The 24,321-nt window shown below is 40.8% G+C and overlaps 1 pseudogene; it reads left to right on the top strand.

Annotated features, from left to right (window-relative positions):
* Window positions 1–8,483: 8,483 nt before the first annotated feature.
* Window positions 8,484–9,509, top strand: LOC101719631 (protein SGT1 homolog pseudogene; annotated as a pseudogene).
* The last annotated feature ends 14,812 nt before the right edge of the window (window positions 9,510–24,321 follow it).

The following is a 24,321-nucleotide window of genomic DNA, read 5'->3' on the forward strand; positions in this document are numbered from 1 at the left end:
GTCACAGGGCCAGTGTCCGTTACATGGCAGCCAGCAAGGGGCAGACAGGCAACTGCATTTCTGCCTACACCACTGTGCTGTCTGTGAATTCATGGTGTGTGAACTTGGCATCTGGAAGCTTGGTAAACACGAGGCCGCTATCCCTTCCCAGGGGTCTCTGCTTCCCTGAATGATGCATCCCTTGACATAGGGGTAATTACTCCCTGTTCAGCTCACCGGCCATGATCCCACATTACACAAGAACTCAGCCTGGTAAACACTGTTCATCTCTGTCACTATGGTATCTTTTGTGTACTTTCCATATGCCAACCTAAGAGGTTTTAAAAAACACTCTGGTAATACACAATCATTGCAGAAAAAATAGATTAGCAATTTTCAAATTAGCAATAAATAAAAATAAAATAACTCCAAATCTTTTCACCTAGAAGCAATCAGTATCATGTTGATTCCAGACTTTTTCTTCTGTAAACACATATGCATAGGGCCTCTTTAAACAAGTTTGATTCATATTGTATGTATGGCTCTTTAAACTGCTTTTTCGGCTCATATATGCTAAATATCCATCCAAGCAAATACAGATAGAACTATAATCTGCAGCAACATTTAAAGTGGTTCCAGAGTGACCTTTAAAATAGATACAATGTGTTTTTACCAATTATTTAGGAATCTTGAATTCTTTTTAGTATATGTGCTGCTGAAGTGAGTACAGAATCTTGAATTATTTTTGCCTCTACAAACAACACAGCAGCGAGAAATCTTGTGTGTGTGTGTGTGTGTGTGTGTATATATATCTGTGCATACACTTGTTTGTATATACTTGTTTCCTGAGAACAATACCTGTCTTTTTAAGGCTTTGCACACATGTAGCCAAATTGCTGCACAAATGTATTCATTTATAATCCCTCTAATCTGAAAATGAGGGGCATTTTCTTCACATTCAAACCAGAGCTGGTTGTTATTTTTCCCACTTTGTTTTCTAATCCTATATATGACAAAAATGCATCATCATTCTATTTTTCATCTGATTACTAATGAGATTTGACTCTTTTGATACCTATTGGCTGTCTGTGCTTCTTATTTTATTAAATGCATTTTTATTCCTACCAAGTCATTTTCCCATTGGGGTGTTTCTCATTCTTTGTTGATTTGTATGAGCTTTCGATATATAATAAGCTCGTACACACACCTGTGCCCAGGGAATATTCCCCTTGCTGCATGTGAGAAATTATGGAGCAAACACTCTAGATCCATATGTTGCAAGGCCCAACCCTGGATCCAGATGTCGGGGGCAGGTGATGGTGCACGTCTCCAACAGAATGGTGTGGGGCCCAGGGCCATCAGCAGCCCTCGCAAATGCATTAGGCAGTGTAGATTCTCAAGCCTCAGCCTGAGAGACTCATAAGCACTCTACACTTTTTTAATTGTGGTAAAATTCACATAACATTAAATTTATCATCTTATCTATAGTTAAGTTCAGTGACATTAAGGACTATCGCCATCATCCATCACAGAACACTTTTCATCACCCCAGACTAAAATTCTGTGTCTGCTAAACAACAACCCATCTCCTGGCTCCTAGGAACCACCATTCTGCTTTCTGCTGCCAAGCATTTGCCTATTTAGGTACAGCATGTAAATGGTCTTGTACAAGTCTGTCCTTTTGCCTCTGGCTGATTTCACTTATGAACACCTCCAAGGTTCATGCATGTTGTAGTGTATGTCAGAATTTTCCTCATCTTTAAGGCTGAATAATTTCCACTCTATGTGTGTACATGTATGCACTGCATTTTGCATGTATTCATCTGCTGATGAAGCACGCTACAGTCTGAGAAGCAATGTGCACAGGATCACTGGGACCGTGTAAAATTATAGATCTGAGTTGGTCTGCAAGGGGACCTGAGACACTGCCGGAAGCCTCTGGACCATTTGCCCTGCAAATGAGGCTGATTTTCCCCTCTCATCAAATCCCACTTAGAAAAATAAGCCCAGGCACCAAGGACTGATTTCTGTGTGTGAGTTCAGTAAATCTGAGGAGAAATTTTTGAAAAATGTGCATTTCCTGATCTCTGCTTCCAGCCTGTTCCCCCTCCAGCCCCTCGCCTTCCGACTTTGCAGGTCTGGGCAGGTCTGGTGGCCTCAGAGCCGTGGCCTGGCCCCTGCCGGCCCAGGCCCTGACCACTGCAGCCCACTCACCTGCCTCACCAGCACCCCGCACACTTGCTATCTGGAATCTGTATTTGACTTCTCTCGTTTAAAATCAGGACCTGTGGCTTAAAGCCTGTATTGTTCCGTTCAGTGAATATTGAACGTGACTGTGTGGGGCCCTGATCTTTCTGGGTACAGCAGAGAACAGAAAGGGCAAAGAAAATCCCTGTCTGCTTTTCCTTTCATGGCGGTGGGGACACAGATCGGAGTTGTGGAAAGGACACAAAATTAGCTGGAGATACAGAATAAGCATGGAAAATGAGCATGAGAGAGTGATAGGAACTGGGGCAGTGTTGACATTTTAGGGCGGGAAGCCAGGGCTGGTGACAGTGGGTACGGACACAGGGTTGTGCATGCAGCTGCAAGTGTGGGAGGCTCATTCCGGCTAAAGAGACAGGCAGATGCAAAGGTCCTGAGGCAAGAGTCTACCTGGTACTTTCGGGGAACACCAAGGAGGCCGGGAGATGGGGCTGGAGATGGGGCTGGAATGAGTGAGGCAGAGAAGGGAGGCTGAAGCCAGGAAGGCAGCAGGCACAGGCTGGATAGGGCCCCAGGGACCATGCGTCCAGTAGAAATACAATGGGAGCCACGGTGCGATTTAAATTAATCTAGAAGCTGTACTAAAAAATAAAAAGAAACAGGTGAAATTAATTTTAATATTTTATTTAACCCAATATATCTAGACTATTGTTCTTTCCATGTGGTTGATATAAAAATTAGTTATTAAGATATTTTACCTTCCTTTTCGGTTTTGTACTACGTCTCTGAAATCCAGCGTGTATTTTAACACTCATAGCACATCTCAGTTTTGAGAGACACATTTCAAGCTCCACAGCCACACAGGACAAGTGGCTCCAAAGTGGACCCAGAGCCTGGACACGGGTGTTCCCTCTGCGGATGTTTTACCCTCCTCCCCACCCCAAACCCTTCTATACGGACGCAGGGTTTTACTGAATTGCCCAGGCCAGCTCCAACTTCTGATGCCCCTGCCTCCGCCTCCAAGCAGCTAGGATCATAGGCGCCTACTGCTGTACCTGGCTCTGAGAGTATTTTCAAATGTAGGTTTTGAAATCATGTCATTTGTAAGGATATGGCTGGAACTGGGATCATCAAGTTAAGCAAAATGAGCAACATTCGGAAAGAACAAGGATCACATGTTTTCCCTCATACGAGGAATCTAGGGAGGAGGAAAAGAGACAACACGAAAGTGGAAGGGAGACTGTTAGGCGAAAGGAAGGGAATGTAAAGGAGGGGAAGGGGATAGGGATGATCCAAGTATGTTACACACATCTATTAAAATGCTGTAGTACAGCCCAATAGTTTGGAAAATTAATATGCACATGTATGGGGCAGGTGCAAATTTTGCTATCATTCAGGTTTATTGAGGCCAATCCTGCCTTTGAAAGAACATCTGGCTCTAAGTGCAGATTCCAAAAGAAGGAGGCACAGCCTCTCTTAAGGGCCATGGAGGATGGAGCAGGGTGGGTTAGGAGCCTGTACTGCAGTTCCTATGGGCAGGGACAGGTGAGGCATGGAGCAGGCTGGTGTGGGCTGCACTCAGTCATCCCAGAGGCTCTGGCCAAGGGCGGTCCCTGGATGTCTGGTACTTGGCCCAAGGGTGATTAGGGGTTAGGGCCAGGGAACAGTGGCCAGGAGTGCAGGAGGTAGATGGGCCTGGGCTCTGGATCAGCTGGTTTGCACAGGAAAGGTGCTCATAGTTCAGTCCTTTATTATCTCAGAATGTCAGAAATGCATGGTTGTTACTGAGGGAGTGAAACAGGAGCCCTGCAAGGCTGGAGTTGAGGCAGGCATGATCCGGGGCTGTGTTGGCCTAGTTCTGGCTTCACACAGGGAGATAAGATGGAAAGGGGGTAAGGGTGGAAGGAGGACAGTTGGGAGGCTGTGAGCACACCCTCAGGGAGTGTGGTGATCAGGCTCAGCAAGGATGGTGGCTCTAGGATGGCTGAAAGAGGTTTTGTGTTCCACAGACAGGCACATCTGTCTCCCATGCCTTTCACTAGATACCTGGAGGCTGGACTGAATGAGCAAGGCTCTGGCTGGCATCTTGAGGGAGGCTGCACTGTGGTACACCTTACCAACAGCTCCAAATGCTACAGTTTCAGTTGCTCGAGGTCAACTGCAATCTGAAACTACTAAATGGAAAATTCCAGAGATCAACAATTCATACAATTTTAGATGCACCCTGTTCTGAGCAGCATGACGGAATTTTGAAGCAACCCACTCCGTTCGCCTGGGTGAGAGCCATCCTCCTGTCTAGCACGTCCACGCTGCATTCCTGACCTGCATTCCCCACCAGCCATCTCAGCTACCAGGTTGACCATCAGGGTATTGCAGTGTTGGTGTTCAAATGACCCGGTTTTACCCAGTTGTGACCCCAAAACACCAGATTAGTGACTCTGGCAATTTGGGTATGCCAAAGGGAAGCCATGAAATACTTCCTTTAAGGGAAAAAGAGAAAATTCTTGACTTAATAAGGCAAGAAAACAATCACATTCTAAGATTTACAGTGAGAATCAATCCTCTATCTTTAAACTGTAGAAAGAAGAAGGAATTGGTGCTAGTTTTTCTGTCACACCTCAAACTACACAAGGGAGGTCACAGCTCGTGATCAGTGTGCAGTTAAGATGGGAAAGGCACTGCAGTGTAGAGTTGGCCCTGTGCTAGGCTTCGGCCGTCCTCTTGGAACCTGTCACTCTGGGTAAGGGCGAGCCTTACTGGTGTGTTAGGATGACATGTTTGTTGGAACACTTATTCAGTCAACAAAATTCCTGGGACATGTAGACAGTGAAGTAACGCAGAAAGACCCAGAGTTCCTCTTGCCAGCCGCCTGTCATGTTAGGCGGAACCTGAGCCAGGCCTGGCATCCCTCACTCCTTCTTCCAGATTGGAGCACTGGGTCACTGTGTTCCTGCGAGCCGACAGTGGCTCTTTCTAGTCAGAGCCAGTTGTCCCCATCCCCAGTAAGAACTCAGAAAGGGCAAGCTGTCTTTTCCTTAGGGGGGCCAAGCCCCCTTCCAAACCTCTCCATTTACACAGGATGTTCACAGAGCTTTGCTGCAGGACTGCTGTGTCTTTCAGAGTCAAGACTCAGAAGAGACTGTTACTGAAAGAGCCATTTGTCACCCTTCTTAGATGCAACTTCATTTATTCAGAAGGCCTCTATAGCCTGGCTCAGGGTCCGAGTGTCAGAGGGCAAGGGGGCTCATTTTGGCCAAGAGCCCTCTTTCCATCAGATTCATCCTAACATCTGTCCAGGAAGGCTAGAATTATTTTTCCTACTTTCTTCTCTGTCTAAACAGAACACTTTTGCTCCCTGAGATCTGGCTGCGTTGGCATCCTGCCACTGACTCCAGCCCAGCTGCATGAGGCCTGGGCAGTGGAGACATTTCGTTTGTACCTAAAGATGCACGTGGAACAAGTCCCTTGCACAGCTCACCAAAGCATTCAGGAAAGGAGGAGTACCAGGTCAAAGGAAAAGAACAGCTTTCCTAGAAAGCAGGTGATATAGGATGGGGACTCTACCAGCCGGGTCTATAAAGCAGCATAGCTGATGGGTTGGCCCGGAAATCACAGGCTTCAGGGAAGTGCCCCAAGGTAGGAAGCGCCTCTTATCTAAAGTTGTCCTGCACTCGGGCACTTAGAGTGCACTTCCCTTGGCAGCAGCCTTCAGAGTCCATTTAAACCACACTGGATAATCCACCTCATCTCTTAGAACAAAAATCTCACATATCACCCCCCAGATTTGATCCTGAATTATTTTTGGCTATTTTCTGAGCCCATTAAAAATAACAACAATAATGTCAACAAAAACCAAGGCTCCTGGCCTGGAAGCAATTGCATTCAAGGATAATCACCTTGGTAAGGTATCTTTTCCAGTGGATATGTATTTAATCTTTTTTTTTTTTTTTGGTACCAGATATCGAACTCGGGACCTTGTACTTGCGAGGCAGGAGCTGGAACCACTGAGTTAAATCCCTGGCCTGTATTTAATATTTTATTGAAATATTATTTAATGAAGTATGATCCTGTATTTACAAAGAGATAAGTACAGCAATCATGTATGTCCAGGTTAGTGATTTTTCGGAACTCAACACCCTGGTGCAACAGTACCCAGATGGAGATACAGATGTTAACAATGGCTGAGATCATCCTCCCATAGTCCTTCCAGAATATTCATCACCCTAAGCCAGGCTGGGACCTGGTCAGGTGTCTCAACTACAGAATTTAGGAAGTGCCCACTCTCAGGGTGAACATGTCTGCGCCTTATGTTTTTCCCTAGGCACCTTCTTTGCCTGACCCCAGTCTGGCCCTGACACCTTGCAAAAGTACTGCCTGCTTTTGAGCTTTGTATAGATGGAGTCATCCAGTGTGCCCTCCTCTGTGTCTGCCATCATTCACTCCATGTGATGGTCATGAGACTCACTCATATTCTTGGGTGGAGTTGTATTTGTTTCAGTCTTGTTACTGTAGAGCAATGCTTCCCAAAGTTTGGCCTAAGCCTCAATTTCCTGGGTTCTGGATAAAATATAGACTTTTGACTCCACCCTTAGGGTTCCTGATTTAGTGAGTCTTCATGGATCCCCAAAATTGGCTTTTCTAACAAACTTCTCTGTGATAACACTGTTAGCCCCAAAGCCACACTTTGAGAACCACAGCTGAATAGTCTTTCAAGTGAAAAACACCATTTACCTTCCCATTCTAATGCTGATGGGCAGATGTGGTTCTGATTTTGGACTACTGCAAACTATGACTCTTTAAACAACCTTGCCCATGTCTTTTGGTGCACAATGTATGTACTTCCATTGCATGTACCCCTAGTAGCTGAGGAAGTGGAACTGGTAAGTTGCAAAGCAAGTAAATAATCATATTTTTATAAATATGGTCAAGAAGTTTTCTGAAATGCTTGCTTCAACTTGTGTTCTTACCAGCAGTTTGTGAGCACTCCTGGTGCTGAACACTCTTGTCAGCACTTGACATTGCCCATCATTTTTATTCCAGACATCATGGTGAGGATGGATCAGTTTCTCATGATGGTTTTTTATTTGTTTGTTTGTTTGTTGAGATGGGGTCTCACTTTGTAGTTCAGGCTGGTCTTAAACTCACTATGTAGCCAAAGATGGCTTTGGACTCATCTTTGTGCCTCAGCCTTCTGAGTGCTGGGATTACAGGCATGTACTACCACACCTGGCTTTCATGATAGTTTTAATTTGCTTTTCTTATGTTTATTGGAAAGCCTTTCTATATATTTATTGGCCATTTGGATATCCTGCCCTATGAACTATCTGGAAAGAAGTCCTTTGTCGGCTGTGTTTCAGCAAATGAATTCTCCCACTGTGTTATGGCTTGTATTTAGATGTCCCCCCCCCCAAAGCCTCCTATGGTCAGAGGTAGCTTTTTTTCTGAGGTGGCTGGATCTAGAGTGTGTGACACTGGAATTGATTCATGGTCAATGCTAGGCTCAAGGGTACTAGGATTAAGGGTGTGAGTGCTACCCACTCTACATAGTCTGAATAAGATAAAAGGGGAAGAAAGATATTGTTAAGTTCCTTTGTTGCTTTTGATATCATGTGGGTGCCATGAACTGTTTCTCCTCTGTGGCCCCTCTGCCATATGTCACTCTGCCTTGGAGCCAGCCAATTACAGACTGAAACCTCCACAAACTGTGAGCTAAATAAACCTTTTCCCCTTTAACTTTTGATGTTGGGTATTTTGTGTTAGAATGAGAGAAAAGTAACTGGGAAATTTGGTACCAAGAGTAGGGTCATTGCCGTGACATTACCTGCCCATTTGGCTCAAGAGCCTTTGGAGCTGGCCTGTGGGAAAAGAAAAGTTTGGAAAGATTCAGAGATGCCAGCTGAAAAAGTAGAGCTGGAATGCCTCAGGCAGTAAGTATGGGAGATTTTGGTCAGAGCTCAGAATACAAGAAAGTCATTAAAGACCAGGATCAAGAGGCTTCTCCTGGAAAGGACTTCATTGATTGCTGGACTCCAGATGATGTGTTTTATGCCGTGGCTGGAAATTTGTCTGCATTTTCCTCATGTTCAGAGACTTTGCCTGAGACTAAGATTAAGGGCAGCTGAATAATTATTAATCTTGCAGAAGAAATTTCAAGGCAGGCTAATGTTGAGGCCCTAGTGTGGCTGCTGTTGGGGGTTGTTAGCCAAATCTATTTGGAGAATCAAGAATAAAGAGACCAGCAGAATGACTTAAAACATTCTGAGTTTGGGGAAGCTCGGTTGGTGTTTCTCCAGAAGTTTCCCCCTTGGGCGGTGGCGGAGCTGGTAACCATGGGGGCAGTGTCTCAGGCAGCTGCAACAGTAACTTAGGGATGGCGGCGGCTACAGCAGGACCTGCAACAGCCCAGCGGTTTTTCCAGAGCTTCTCAGATAGTCTGAACGACGAGAACCCTTAGGCAGCGTTAGAGGAGCTGACTAAGGCTTTGGAACAGAAACCAGAGGATGCACAGTATTACTGTCAGAGAGCTTACTGTCACATTCTCCTTGGGGATCACTGTGGTGGTGTTGCTGATGCAAAAACTTCTCTCAAACTCAACCCCAATAATTCCACTGCTATGCTGAGAAAAGGGATATGTGAGTATCATGAAAAAAACTATGCTGCTGCTCTAGAAACTTTTACAGAAGGACAGAAATTAGATAGTGCAGATGCTCATTTTATTGTCTGGATTAAAAGATGCCAAGAAGCACAGAATGGATCAGAATCTGAGGTGAGGACTCAATCAAAAATCAAGTATGACTGGTATCAAACAGAATCTCAAGTAATCATAACACTTACGATTAAGAATGTTCAGAAGAATGATGTAAATGTGGAATTTTCAGAAAAAGAGTTGTCTGCTTCGGTGAAACTTCCTTCTGGACAGGATTACAATTTGACACTGAGACTCCTTCATCCTATAATACCAGAACAGAGCACATTTAAAGTACTTTCAACAAAGATTGAAATTAAAATGAAAAAGCCAGAGGCTGTGAGATGGGAAAAGCTAGAGGGTCAAGGAGATGTGCCTACGTCAAAACAGTTCATAGCAGATGTAAAGAACCTCTATCCGTCATCATCTCATTATCCGAGAAATTGGGATAAATTGGTTGGTGAGATCAAAGAAGAAGAAAAGAATGAGAAGTTGGAGGGAGATGCAGCTTTAAACCAGTTATTTCAGCAGATCTATTCAGATGGCTCTGATGAAGTCAAACGTGCCGTGAACAAATCATTTAAGACAGACACTGAAGGAGTAGAGTCCTGATTTGAGAGTCAACAAAGGCTACTGAAATATGCTGACATTTCATGTTTGGAGAATAAGAAATGAAAAGAACTAGGATAAGAGGATCCCATGAAAAGGAACCCATGTAAGAGTTTGGAAGAGCACTCGGGATTATATTGCAATAGTGTAAGAGCAGGATGGAGTCTGGTGGTACAGTTTTGAGTACCAACTGGTCTGATGTAGGTAAAAGGAAAGTTGAAAGCAATCCTCCTGATGATATGGAATGGAAAAATTACTAAATAAATTAATTTGCTATGACTGTATTGCATATATTCACCTAATGCCCATTGTGCATTGATATTGCATTCTTGAATTTGAACACTGAGTATCTTGATGATTGATACTTCTTTACCATTTTATGCTGTAGAAATTATTTTCCTCCAGTTGTTTAAAGTCTAATGAAGGATGAAGATCACATTTTTAGCACTTCTGTCCTTAAGGATTTCAGACATGCTGAAACTAATGAAATATCATTTGCTACTAGATAGATTAATTCTATCTGATTGTGGGAGTGGAAAAATCTTTAATGGCATATCTTGGGTTATTGCCTTATTTTTGATGCAGTATTCTGTTAATAATTTATTAAACCTGGCAGCTTTGGTTGAACATAAATTTTTCAACTTCAGTGTTATATGTGTTTGCTTTTAAAAACTGCTTTTGAATGGAGTTGTAAATATAATTTTTCTATTAAAAAAAAAAGCATTTTGAGTTTGGCCAGAAAGGAAGCTCCAGTAAAGCTATGGACTGCAAAGACAGAGCAGAGATCTTGATTGCTGAGGAGAGTTGAAAAGATGCCCTGGGAGCATCACAAGAAGCAGCAGGACTCTACCTGCTGCTCCACCTTTGCAGCCTCAAAGTTGCAAAAGTGAGGCTTTGTTTTGAAAAGAAACCCCAGAGCACCATGTTCCAGAATGATTGCAGCCTAGAGAATTTGTTTCTTAGGACTGGGTTCAGGGTGCTCAGTGATCCAGGAACTTGACCACTACAACCAAAAGAGAAGGAAGCCTGGCTACTGCTCCAGCTGGCTGCAGACCTTGGCATCATCCACATGGCACTGGTTTTAGGTGCATGCAGAATGCAAGAGTTGGGGGGTCAGGAAGGCTTCCACCCAGATTTCAGAAGAAGACCTCTGCCTCTGAGAGTGTGAAGTCAAAGGTGCAGTGGAGATCTCAGAAGGTTGGAGAAGCCAGGAACATGGATTGTCCAAAGAAAGCTGCAAGGAGTGAGCAAAGCCAGCCAAAGAAAGAAGCCAAGGAGCTACAACCACCAGAAGCGTTGCAGGGGCAGAGCTATCTAAGCCTTTGAGTTTATAGCTTGCCACAGATTGCCCCGGAAGCTGAAAGTGGAACCGTGGGCCTTCATGTTTGCTCTGTTGGACTTTGGTCTTGCGTTGGCCCCATTCCTTACTATCCCCCTATCTGTAACCTTTGGAATGGAAATGTCTATCTTGTGCCATTGAATGTTGAAAGTATTTAACTTTCTTTTCATTTGTACAGAGGCTTGAAGGTAAGAGTTTGCCTTAAATCTCAAAGGAGACTTGGAACTTGGACTTATCAGCAATGCTGAAACTGTTAGGACTCTGGCAGCTCTTGGAGATGGACTAAATGCTTTTTTGCATAAAGGGATATGAATGAGTGTTTGGCGGGCCAGGGGTGGAATGTTATGGCCTGTGTTCAGAAGTTCCCCCAAAGCCTCATATGATCAGAGGTGGCTTTTTTTTTTCTGAGGTGGCTGGATCTAGAGTGTGTGACACTGGAATTGATTCATGGTCAACGCTGGGGTCAAGGGTACTAGGGTTAAGGGTGTGAGTGCTACCCACTCTACGTAGTCTGAATAAGATAAAAGGGGCAGAAAGATGCTGTTAAGCTCTCTTGTTGCTTTTGCTACCATGTGGGTGCCATGAGCTGTTTCTCCTCTGTGATGCTCATCTGCCATTTGCCACTCTGCCTTGGAGCCAGCCGATTACAGACTGAAACCTTCACAAACTGTGAGCTAAATAACCCTTTTCCCCTTTAACTTTGGATGTTGGATATTTTGTCTCAGTGAGGGAAAAGTAACCGATACACATTGTGTGCCGCTTTTTGTGACTTTTGATGGAGATAAGCTCAACCTTTTTTCTTAGTTTAGCCTGTTTGTGTCCTGCTGCAGAAATCTTTGCCCAGGTAAGTATGTGTGTGTGTGTGTGTGTGTGTGTGTGTGTGTGTGTGTGTATGTATATGTATATATATATATATATATATATATATATATATATATATATGTATATATATATATATATATATATATGTATATATATATACTGGAGAATGAACTCAGGACCTTGTGCTTGCAAGGCAGGTGGCAGCACCACTGAGCTCAATCCCCAGCCCCAGTTAAACATATTTTGAAGTAGATGTCCAATATTCATTTGGAAATGGAAATTTAAATGCAGTCACTCCCATGCTTTTGTATTCAGTGCTGATAAATGTGGTGTTGCTAGTTGGCTCCAAATTTTCCGGTCTTCTTTGCCCTTCCATGCTCTTTCTTCTGCCACCTTCTCTTTCTTGGTTCTTCAATGGGGCATCACAGAAATCTTGCAACAATCATGTCCTCTCCTGCAGGCATCTGCCTTCCTTGAGGGTCTTCTGATGCTGTGATAGGACCTTGGGTTCATGTCACAAATATTTCCTGTAATAACAATGATGGCAACCTGTCCCACCAAGCCCATTGGATGATGAGTCCCATCCCAAGTTGACTGACTGGGATACAGCCACAGGATCTCCTCAGCCGAATCTCTTTCTTCAAGGAAACATCTCTGTCACTAACCTGGGCCTATATTTTACTGTCTCCATTTAGAGACAGAAATTCTAAATTCCCTGGGTTGGTTTTAGAAAGATGTGTATCTCTTAAAGTTGGATTTGCATCCAATTAAATCACATTATAAACCTGCATTACAGTTTGGATCTGGAATATTCCCCAAATACTCATATGCTAAGGGCTTGAGACTCAGTTCAGCAATGTTCATGGTGGAGCCTACAGAGGTGATTGGGTCATGAGGGACACCAACCTCATGCATGGATTAATCTGTTGATGAGTTCATAACCGATGAGCTGTCAGGAGGTAGAGCCTGGTTTGAAGAAGTAGGTCACTGGAGGTGTGCCTGCAAAGAGTCCTATTTTGTCCTGGGTCCCTTTCTCTCTCTGGTTTCTGGCTGCCATGTTGTTCTGCCTTGCCTCAAGCCCAAAGCAATGGAGCCTACAGACTACGGACTGAATCTTCTGAAAGCATGAGCCTAAGTAAACCTTTCCTCTTGTAGTTTTCTCAGGTACAGTCAAAGGGATGGAAGGCTGATGAACACAACCTTCTTCCCTGGTCTACCACACCACAGCTGCAAGGGTGCTGAGCAGAACTGGACCCTGAAGATGAGAAGGAGCCACACAGGCACCCAGGAGTACACAGGCTCAGCCTGTTTGTGTTCAGAGAGGGGAGCTAAGTGTCAGTGGCCAAAAGTTCATAAGTGGCCAACAAGAGTTTGCAGATAGACACCAAGACTAGCAACAAGTATGGCTGAGGGTCCTCTCTCTGAAATTCTCCAGGCTAGGGGCTTTTCAGAGTTTAGAGTACTTGCATACATAATGAGCTATTTTAGAGACAGGACACAAGTCTCGGCAAAGTATTTATGTATGTTTCATGTACACCTCACACATAAAACCCAGAGACAAATTTATAAAGTAGTTTTAAATGATTTTTTGCATGCAATGAAGTTTCATGGTGTGGACTTTTCTATTCATAGCACTAGATTTTCAGATTAGGGATACTACACCTGTATTAACATGAGGAACCAGAAAGCCAGGTACTGGTATGTATGGGTTGGAACATTTTCATAGAATGTGTTCTGTGTGCCTAGATCAGTTTATGTTATCAAATTATGTGCTCCTCACTCACTGAGGCCTTAGCCCAGTTCTGACACAAGAAGCATCACTTTGAAAAGGGCTAAAAAAATCAAAACACATGCACATACATACAGATATTATTTACTTTCCAAAGTTTTAGATAAAGAAGTGGCCTAAAATCAGCATCCTAAATGATACAGACATTTGAGATTTCCTACATTAATGGGGCAACAAAGAATGTAAAATGGAACATTCAGAATCATTTTTTACTTCATAAAGCACTAGATAACTTTCCTCCCTCACAGATCTGCCTCCTTTTCATGCTTTGTCAAGTCTAGTGTTACACTTTTCTGTTTTCCTCAGCACTCATCAGTGCTGGGGGCTCTGAGCAATAGCAAGGAAAGAGCTGAGCAACACCTGATGGCACAGACAAGCCAGACAAGCCAGCTAACCTCTCAGCAAACCAGCTGCAGTAGGTCTTAAAACTGCACTCCTTTAACAATCATATTCTTTGTTACTTGATTCTTTTTACTTACCTACCCATTCCATTATTTGTTTCTGGAAGTTCTATTTCAACCAGCTACAGAAAGAGGAGCACATTTTCCTTTCATGGTCATTCCTCATCCTGGTAAATTTTCTGGCTGTCCTCAAAGATTTGCCATTATTATGATTCAACCTGAATACTATCTCACATAATCAATAACCACCTTGTTCTTGCTGTCTGATTTAGGTCATTTATTGATTAAGCATATAGAAATTTCCCCCATTTATGAGTGGTCAAAGTTAAATTTTAACCAAAATCTAGAATTTTATGAAAACGATCATGGACATATATAAAGGTTACCAGGCTGTTCATCATTAACATTGTATGAGATAGAGAACAACTAGAAATAAATTGTCTATAGAGGATTAAGATATGCTCTTATATAATCCATGTAAACAATGCTATGAAAAAATAATTGGTAGTGTGGAATTATTTATATCATATTGTTCATGAGAAAGTTTAAAAGCATTACGTATAAGATGATTCCATTTTTATAAGTGACACAAAACTATGCATCTCAATTCATAGAAAGAAAAAAAATACCCCACTGTGAGTGAGAAGCAACAGATGTTAACAGGATTAACTCTGAATTCAGGGAAATCATGACTAGATTTTATTTTCTTATTTTTGCTTGTTTTTATTTTCTACAATGTCCATGTGTACATTTTTCAATGAGAAATAAATAATGACTTTTTTAAAACTGGAGTTTTCAATGAATAGAGACATAGTCCCCCAGAATCCCTAAAAGGAGCAGGTACGTGCTGCTGTACACAGACACATAGGCTGGATTTCGGCTGAATCAGACCGACCACAAAGAGGGCCCTTTATAGTTAAGACACATGTTCAAAGAATAGGTGCTCAGTGATGGATCAGATGCTTAGCTTCCTCACACTAGGGGATCCTGCTGGTCAATGTTGACTGTGTTAGGCTGTTGAGGCTGCTATAACAACATATCACCCACGGTGGCTTAAACAGAAGCGGCGTATTGTCTCAGGTCTGGAGGCTGAAAGTCCAAGATCCAGGCATCAGCAGGTTTTGTGTTTTCCTCTCTCCTTAGCTTGCGGATGGTGCCTTCACATGGCCAGTCCACTGTGAACGCCACAATCTCGGCTTGTAAGGACCCTGGTCAGGTTGGATTAGGGCCCATCCACCTGAGCCGCCTCATTTTACCTCAATCATCACTTTTAAGGTCCTCTCTTCAACTGCATTCACATTATTAGAGATGGAAAGTAAGACTTCAACACATGCCCCTGAGGAAGTGGCTTTGCTGCCTTCTGAGCAACATCAGACAATCCGTTCCAGAGATTGTGTGCAGTTTCCCCTCTGTCCACCAGAGGGCAAACTTCTAACGTTCTTGTTTAAACTCCTTTAATCCTGGGGACTGTTTTTAATAGCCCTGACTTTTAACTCTTTTTTTTTTTCCCCTATTAAGTTTATTGGTACATTTTAGGTATAAAATACAGTTAGATTCATCATTGGGATCTTGTACCATTACATAAGTATCTTGGTTCTTATTTTTTCCCCCTCCCCTGCTCTCCCTTCATCCCCTTCACCTTTCCCTATTCACAAAGATTTTGTTTCCATTTTTTTCCTTTTCTCATATTTTTTCTTTTCCTTTTTTCCTTTTCCCTACCCCTTCCACTTCCCCTCCTCCTTTAGACCTTTTCTTCCTATTACACAATATCAATTATACATTTTTAAAATTACAATATCAAGATCTAGGAGACATTACCACAGATTTTACAGAATTTAAAAGGATATAGAAAGCATATTACAGAAATCTTTTTTGAAATAAATTTGACAACTTCTAAGAAGTACCTTGGAAGACAAATTAATGAAACTAACTCTGGAGGAAATATAAATTTTGAATAGCGCCTATTAAAGAAAGTATATTCTTAGCCTGAAAACCTACCCATATGAAAACAGCAGGCTCATATACATTTTAACTGATTAATTATATCAAACATTTAAAGCAGAAAAAAAAGAAGGAACAATTCTCCCCTCATTTTAGGAATTCAACATTGTGCTAATCCTAAAACTGGATAAAGATAATAGAAGAAAAAAGTATGAACATAGATAGAAATTTGTTTAACAAAACAAACTATTAGAAGTCCGATCTGGCAGGATCTAGAGAGTGGTTTTGTTATAGGGATGGCAGTGTTGGTTCAGCATTGGAAGATCCACCCCCAAAAGTCATCATTTTAACAGAGGAAAGGAAAAAGCCATATGATCCTGTCACTAGTTGGAGAAAAAGTATTGGACTAAATTCTACAGCTGTTCATGGTAAAAGCTATCAGGAGGCTAGAAGTAGAACAGAACCTTCTCAGTAAATTAAAGACATGTACTCCATACTTCCAGTGAGAATGCCTTATATGAATGGAGAAGATACAATACTTTCTCCTTAAGGTGGGGAACAAGGGCAGATATGCCTACTCTTCATCTCTCCATTCAACTTTGAAACATAGACCTAAACCAAAATAGTCTGGCAATAAAATGACACAATTAGGATAGGATTGGCAAGGGAGAAGCAAAATCTTTATATGTAGATGAAATGATCATCTACAGAGAAAATACTAAGAAATCTCTAGGAGCCCGTAGAACTTGTATTTGAATTTAGCAGGATTAGAAAATACAAGGTATATATAAAAATTCAGGTCTGTGTATACTTGCTACAAATGAAGAATTGGATATTGAAATTTAAAAGTTGTGTAGGAGTATAAAGGACCTAGAAAACTTAAAAAAAAACAGTGCTGGAAGACGTTTAGTACCTAATTTTAAGACTTCTTCTAAATCTACAGTAATCAAGGCAGTACTGGTGTAAGGAAAGACATATAGATCATTGGAATAAAACAGAGAATCTAGAAATAGAACCACACATATATGGTCCACTGAGTTTTGAAAGATTATTTAACGTCAGCATTTTATAGAATATAAACTCAATTCAAGAGGCGAGGAAGAGACAGTATTTTCAGCAAATGGCACTAGAACATCTGGTATCCATATATAAAAAATTAACCTCAACCCTTTATTTCCATACATGAAAATAACTTGAAGGGATCTATGAACCTAAATAAGAAAGCCTAAAAGTATAAAACTTTAAGAAGAAATTATAAGGGAAAATGTTTATGAATTCAGGGTAGGCAAGAACTACCTAGGATACAAAAAAACATGATGTGTAAAAGAAAAAAACTGATAAATGAGATTCCATCACAATTTAGAACTTTAAATGACATCATTAAAATGAAAAGTAGTCCTTAAACAGACCATATTTACAGTGCATATAACCTATGACCAGAATATATAAAGAACTCTTACAGCTCATTAATAGGCAACCCAATTAAAAAGTAGACATAAGATGATAAATAGCCAGTATAGCACAAGGAAAGGTGTGCAACTCTAGAATCAGAAAAATACTAATCAGTACAATAACAAGATTGACTTATACACTCATTAGGGAGATGAAGTTAAAAGCTTTAAAAGCCTTGTCATGACTTTTCTTTTTGTTGGATTCTCCCCCTTTGTGTTTAATTTGTCACACCCATTGGATTCATTCTGCTGGGTTTCCTGGGGTTATGATACTCATTGTCTTTTCCTAGGGTACTGTCAAATTTTTTGGAGTGCTAATTTGGTATTCATGAAGTTCCTGAGGTGCTCTTTGTCGCGAAAGTATCATATTTCTCCATCAATTTTGAAAGATAGTTTTGCAGGGTACATCAATCTAGGTTGGAGGCTGTTTTCCTTTAGGGCTTGAAATACATCACTCCAAGCTCTTCTTGCCTTGAGGGTTTACATTGAGAAGTCTGCTGTGATACTGATGGACTTTCCTTTGTATGTGATTTGTTTCTTTTCTCTCACTGCTAGTAGAATTTTGTTCTTTTGTTCAATTTCTGGAATCCTAACTATAACATGCGTATGTGTAGATTTTTTTTGATCAAGGCTAGTTGAGGTCCTATATGCCTCACTTATCTATATGTCAAGTTCTTTTCCCCTCCTTGGGAAATTTTCTGCCATCACTTCTGTCAACAGGTTTTTTTTGTTGTTGTTGTTGTTTTTTATTAAATTCTTTTATTGGTATATTTTAGGTACACAACACAATTACACTTCTCATTGGGAATTGTACCTTTACATAATGCATCTTGGTTCTTATTTTTTCCCCATTCCTGGCCCTCCCTTCTCCCCCTCCACCCTTCCCTATTTACAAAGACTTTATCCCATTTTTTCCATTTCTCATCATTTTTCCTTTCCCTTCTTTCCTTTCCCCTGCCCCTTGCACTACCCCTACCCCTTTTCTTCCTATTTTGCATTATCGGTTATTCATTCTAATCATTGGTACATTTTAGGTATACAATATAATGACATTCATCATTGGAAATTTGCACCTTTACATAGTCTCTCTTGGTTCTTATTTTTCACCCTTGCCCAGCCCTCCCTTCAACCTCTCCAGTCCTCCCTATTTACAAAGATTATGTTCCTATTTTTCCATTTTCTCATATGAATCCCATTCCCTTCTATCCTTTCCCCTAGCCCTCCCACTTCCTTCCCCTTTGCCCCTTGTCTTCCTATTTCACATGACCTATTATACATTTTAGTCCTTATTTACACTTTCAGTTTCTCACACCAGAGAAACTATTTGGTATTTATACATGTGTGTCCTATTTATTTCACTTAAGAGTATCACCTCAATGTACATCCACTTAGCTATAAATGTCTCTAATTTCTCATGTTTTATGGCTGAGTAGTACTCCATTTTATTAAAAAAACCACATTTTCTTTATCCAGTCACCAGTTGATGGGCATTTGGGCTGTTTCCAAGTTTTGGCTATCACAAACTGTGCTGCTATGAACATGGATGTACATATATCACTGTGGTATGATTTTTTTAATTCTTTGGGGAAGATCCCCAGCAGTGGAATAGCAGGGTCAAATGGGACTTCCAGTCCTAGTTCTTTGAGGTATCTCCATACTGATTTCCACAGTGGTTGCACCAGTCTACACTCCCACCAGCAGTGGAGCAGGGTTCCTCTTTCCCCACAGACCCACCAGCATTTGTTATTGGTTGATTTCATGATAGCAGCCATTCTTTCAGGAGTGAGGTGGAATCTCAGCATTGTTTTCATTTGCATCTCTCGAATGACCAGTGTTGTTGAACATTTTTTCATGTATTTATTTGCTATTTCTACTTCTTTGTCTGAGAAATGTCTGTTCATTTCAGATGCCCATTTTTGGATTGGGTCTTTAAATTTGGGAGGTCTGATCTTTTTCAGTTCTTTATAGATTCGAGATAGTAGACCTTTGTCTGAGGAAGAGCAGGTGAAGATTTTTTCCCACATTGTGGGTTGTCTCTTCACAATGCTGGTGGTTTCTCTTCCTTGCAGAAGCCTTTTAATAAGAAGAGATCCCACTTGTTGATTGTGCTAGTTCACAGGCAACTGAGATTTTGTTCATAAAATCTTTTCCTACACCAATGTCTTCAAGAGTTCTACCTAACCTCTGTTCCAACTGGTTCAGAGTTTCTATTTTAATATTTAGATCTTTAATCCATTTTGATTTTAGTTTAGTGCATGGTGAGAGATATAGGTCTAGTTTTAATCTTTGGTGAGTTGAAACCCAATTTTTCCAGCACCATTATTAAAGAGGCTATCTTTCCTTCAGTGAGGTTGTTTGGCTCCTTTGTCAAATATAAGGTGGCTGAGTGTGTCTGGATTGTTTCTGTGTCTTCTAATCTGTTCCACTGGTCCTCAGGTCTTTTTCTTTGCCAGTACCATGCTGTTTTTATCAAAGTAGCTTTGTAGTATAGTTTCAAGTTAACCTCTGCCGTGTCTCCATTACCTAGAATTGCTTTTGCTATTCTAGGTCTCTTCTTGGTCCAAAGGAATTTTAGGATGGTTTTCTGAAGGTCCATGGAGTATGCTGCTGGAATTTCAATTGGGATTGCAGAGAATCTATATAGCAATTTTGGAAGTATAGCCATTTTCACTATGTTGATTATTCCTGCCCAGGAGCAGGGGATGTCTTTCCATTTTCTGATATAATCATCAGTCTCTCTTTTCAGAGTGCTATAGTTTTCAGAGAAAAGATTTTTGATTTTTTTTCTTAGGTTGATTCCTAGGTATTTCAGTTTTTTGGATGCTACTGGGAAAGGAATTGTTTGCCCTATTTCTATCTCAGTGAGTCTGTTGTTCATGTAGAGGAAAGCTATTGATTTTTGTGTGTTGTGAATTTGTTCATTAAATCTAGAAGACTTTTGGTGGAGTTCTTGGGGTCTTCTACATAGAATATAATGTCATCTGCAAATAATGACAATTTGCTTCATTTCCTATCTTTATTCCTTTCTCTTGTCTAATTGTTGTGGCTACTGTTTCCAAGACTATATTGAACAGGAGTGGCAATAGTGGACATCCTTGTCTTATTCCAGATTTTAGTGTGAAGGATTTCAGTTTTTGACCATTTAGTATAATATTGGCTGTTGGTTTTTCATAAATGGCCTTTAACAGATTGAGACCGTCTATTCCAATTTTTTGTAGGTTTTTTTTTTTATCATAAATGTGTGTTGGATTTTGTCAAATGCTTTTTCTGCATCAATTGAGATGATTATATGGTTTTTGTCCTTGGCTCTATTGATAAAGTGTATTACACTGATTGATTTGCGTATGTCGAACCATCCTTGCATCCCTGGCTGAATCCTACTTAGTCAAGGTGTATGATCTTTTTGATGATCTTCTGAATTCTATGTGCCAATATCTTATTAAGGATTTTTGCACCTATGTTCATTAGTGAGATTGGCCTATAGTTCTCCTTTTCGGTTGGGTCTTTCTCTGCTTTGGGGATCAAGGTGATGCTTGCTTCCAGGAATGATTTCGGGAGTATTGCTTTCCTTTCAGTTTCACTTTTGAAGAGTTTAAACAGTAGTGGCAGTAGTTCGTCTCTAAATGTCTTGTAGAATTCAGCTGTGAAGCCATCAGGACCTAGGCTTTTCTTAGTTGGTAAATTTTTAATTATGTTTTCAATTTCATTGATTGATTTTGGGTTGTTTAGAATTTTTAGGTCTTCTTCGTTCAACATTGGTAATTCATATGTATCTGGGAATCTGTCCATTTCTTCTGTGTTTTCCATCTTAGTGTAGTATAGGTTCTCGAAGTAGGTATTGATCCTCTGGATTTGTGCTGGGTCTGTTGTAATTTCACCCTTTTTATTCCTAACTGCATGGATTTGGGCCTTTTCTTTTTCTGATAAGGTTGGCTAAGGGTTTCTCAATTTTGTTGATTCTTTCCAAAAACCAACTCTTTGCTTCATTGATTTTTTGGTATCATTCTCTTAGTCTCCATTGCATTGATTTCTTCTCTGATCTTTATAATTTCCTCCCTTGTATGAGCTTTGGGTTTGTCCTGTTCTTCTTTTTCTAGAAGCTTGAGGTGCAGCATCAGGTTATTTAATTGGGCTTGCTCTGTTTTCCTAATATGAGTATTCATTGCTGTGAATTTCCCTCCTAAGACTGCTTTCATTGTGTCCCATAGATTCTGATATGTTGTACTGGCATTGTCATTTAATTGTAAGAAATATCTGATTTCTTCTTTAATTTCCTCTGTGATCCATTAGTTATTCAGAAGTGTGTTGTTCAATTTCCATGTGTTTATGAAATTCTTACAGTTTCTTTTGCTATTGATCTCCAATTCCATCACACTATGGTCTGATAATATACAGGGGATAACTTCAATTCCTTTGCACTTACTTAAACATGTTCTATGTGTGAGTATGTGGTCTATTTTGGAGAATGACCTATGTGCAGCTGAAAAGAATGTGTATTCTGATTTTGTGGGGTGAAACACTCTGTAAATATCTATTAAATTCACTTGTTCAAGAGTTTGATTGAGTTCTAGTATTTTGTTGCTTATTTTTTGTCTAGTTGATCTATCTATTTGTTTCAGTGGGGTATTGAGGTTCCCCACTACTATTGAATTAGTGCTTATTTGATTTTTCATGTCCATTAGTATTTGGTTTATATAGTTGGGTGCACTAGTGTTTGGTGCATAGATATTTATGATTGTCATCTCTTCCTCTTGGATTCTTCCCTTTACAAGGATGTAGTGTCCTTCTTTGTCTCTCTTAATCAGTGTTGGTTTGAAATCCACTTGATCTGCAAAGAGGATAGCTACTCTTGCTTTTTGAGGGGTTCCTGTTGCATGGATTATTGTTTTCCACCCTTTAACTTTCAGTCTATGAGTTTCTTTTTGAATTAAGTGTGCTTCTTGTATGTAGCATATTGGTGGATCTTGCTTCTTGACCCATTCTGCCAGTCTATTTCTTTTGATTGTTGAATTGAGACCATTAACATTGATGGTTATTACTGATACTTATCATTGACTTATATTGCCTATATCATTACAGTTATATTGACTTATGCTTGTCATGACTTTTTCTTTTTATTGGATTCTCCCACTTTGCATTTAATTTCTTGTTGTGCCCAATGGATTCATTCTGCTGGGCTTCCTGGGTTTGTGATACTCATTGTCTTTTCCTAGGGTATTGTCTAAAATTTTTTTGAGTGCTGGTTTGGTATTTATGAAGTTCCTAAGGTGCTCTTTGTCATGAAAGTGTCTTATTTCTCCATCAATTTTGAAGGATAGTTTTGCAGGGTACATCAATCTGGGTTAGAGGCTGTTTTCCTTTAGAGCTTGAAATGTCACTCCAATCTCTTCTTGCCTTGAGGGTTTGTGTTGTGAAGTCTGGCGTGATCCTGATGGGCTTTCCTTTGTATGTGATTTGTTTCTTTTCTCTAACTGCTTGTAGAATTTTGTTCTTCTGTTGGGTTTCTGGAATCTTAACTATTATATGCCTACATGTAGATTTTTTTGATCATGGCTAGTTAGAGTCCTATATGCCTCACTTATTTGTATGTCAAGTTCTTTTCCCCTCCTTGGGAAGTTGTCTGGCATCACTTCTTTGAACAGTTTTTTTTATGTCGCCTGCACTCTCTCTTGTTTCTTCATTGACTCTGATCAGTCTTATGTTATTCTTCTTTGCATCATCTAGCAGCTCCTGGATTGATTTCTTGAGGTCTCTTACTATTTAAAGCAATTTTCTTTTCCTGGTCACTAATTGCAATCTTATCTTCCGTATCTAAAATTCTGTCCTCACATTGGCCCATTCTGCTGCGTAAACTTTCAATGGAGTTTTTAATCTCGTGGAAATCTGTTTCCATCTGTTTTAAGGAAAACAGATGTTTCCTGTTGGGAAAAACATTTGTTTCCTGTGTTGGGATTCTATCATATTCTTCAGTTCCTCTATTTTTTTTAATCTGTGTCCTCTCTAGAATTATTATGTCTTCCATTATGGGCACAATCTCTGCAGTTGTCTGAGAAATTATTTCTCATTTCATTTTTCCCAGATCGTCTTTTGTTGCTAGTTCAGGAAATCTGGGTGGTTGAGTATCAGATTGTTCCATCTTGTTTCCCTCTGGGGTTGCTTTACATGACTTGGGAGTCTGGTTTTGAGACTTGTTTAAGTGTCTTCTCATTTCAATGTGGCGGGGGGGCGGGGAATGTGTGCTGCTGGTGCCCAAGCAGGTCACCTCCTCGATGCTGGTGGCAGTGGTATGGCACCCTGGAAGTTTCACCTCCTCTGGGCTGGGGTGGCTCTGCTCCTCAGCACTGGGTGGAAAATGTTTCTAATGCTCTTCAATTTCATGTCTTCAGAGGCAATCTCACCTGAACAACAGTTAAAAGCAAAACATTCACAGCCAAATTGCTGCTGTAGAACCTGGAAGCAGAGCTGTAACTCGCTGAGTTTCTGGGGTGGATGTGGAGCCAGCCCAGTTGTCCTCGTACTGTAGTGTCTCCAGTGGTCAAGGACTGAGGGTTCCCTACCTCCCCACCGCATTCCTCCCTTGTCCTTGCCTTGAGGTGCAGCAGTCATGTGGTCCTCGGGCCTTGCTCTTCCTGCCCAGGCTGCAGGAAGCCCTGTTTCTGGAAGATGCACAGCTCCCAGCTTGCACAAGAGGGTTCTTATTGGGGTCACCAAAAGTGTGCCCGGCTTCTATGAAATAATTGGGAATCTTGGGTTCGTTTTTTTTTTTTCTATGGTAGGATGTACAGGCTATTTATATCATCATTTTGAGGGACTAATGAAAGCTTATTATTGCATAGTGTATCAATGAAACCATGAAATTGCTACATGAAAAATTAGGAAAAATATTTTGTTGATTGTAAATTTTTGTGGAAAATTTTGTGATAACTTGAAAACTATATTTGTTTGAATCAAAAAATGCAAATCAAATACTGGTTCCTATGATTTCATCCAAAAGATTCTAATTCAAGTGATCTGTGGCAGAGCCCTCCCTTCTATGTATTTCAAAAGCTCCCTGGGGAATAATAATGTGTATTCAGGTCTGAAAGCCATTTTACCTGGTC

Source organism: Heterocephalus glaber, unplaced genomic scaffold (genome assembly GCF_053883595.1).
Source record: "Heterocephalus glaber isolate CG9 unplaced genomic scaffold, H.glaber_assembly_v1.0 deba00001719, whole genome shotgun sequence".
NCBI classification, from domain to species: domain Eukaryota; kingdom Metazoa; phylum Chordata; class Mammalia; order Rodentia; family Bathyergidae; genus Heterocephalus; species Heterocephalus glaber.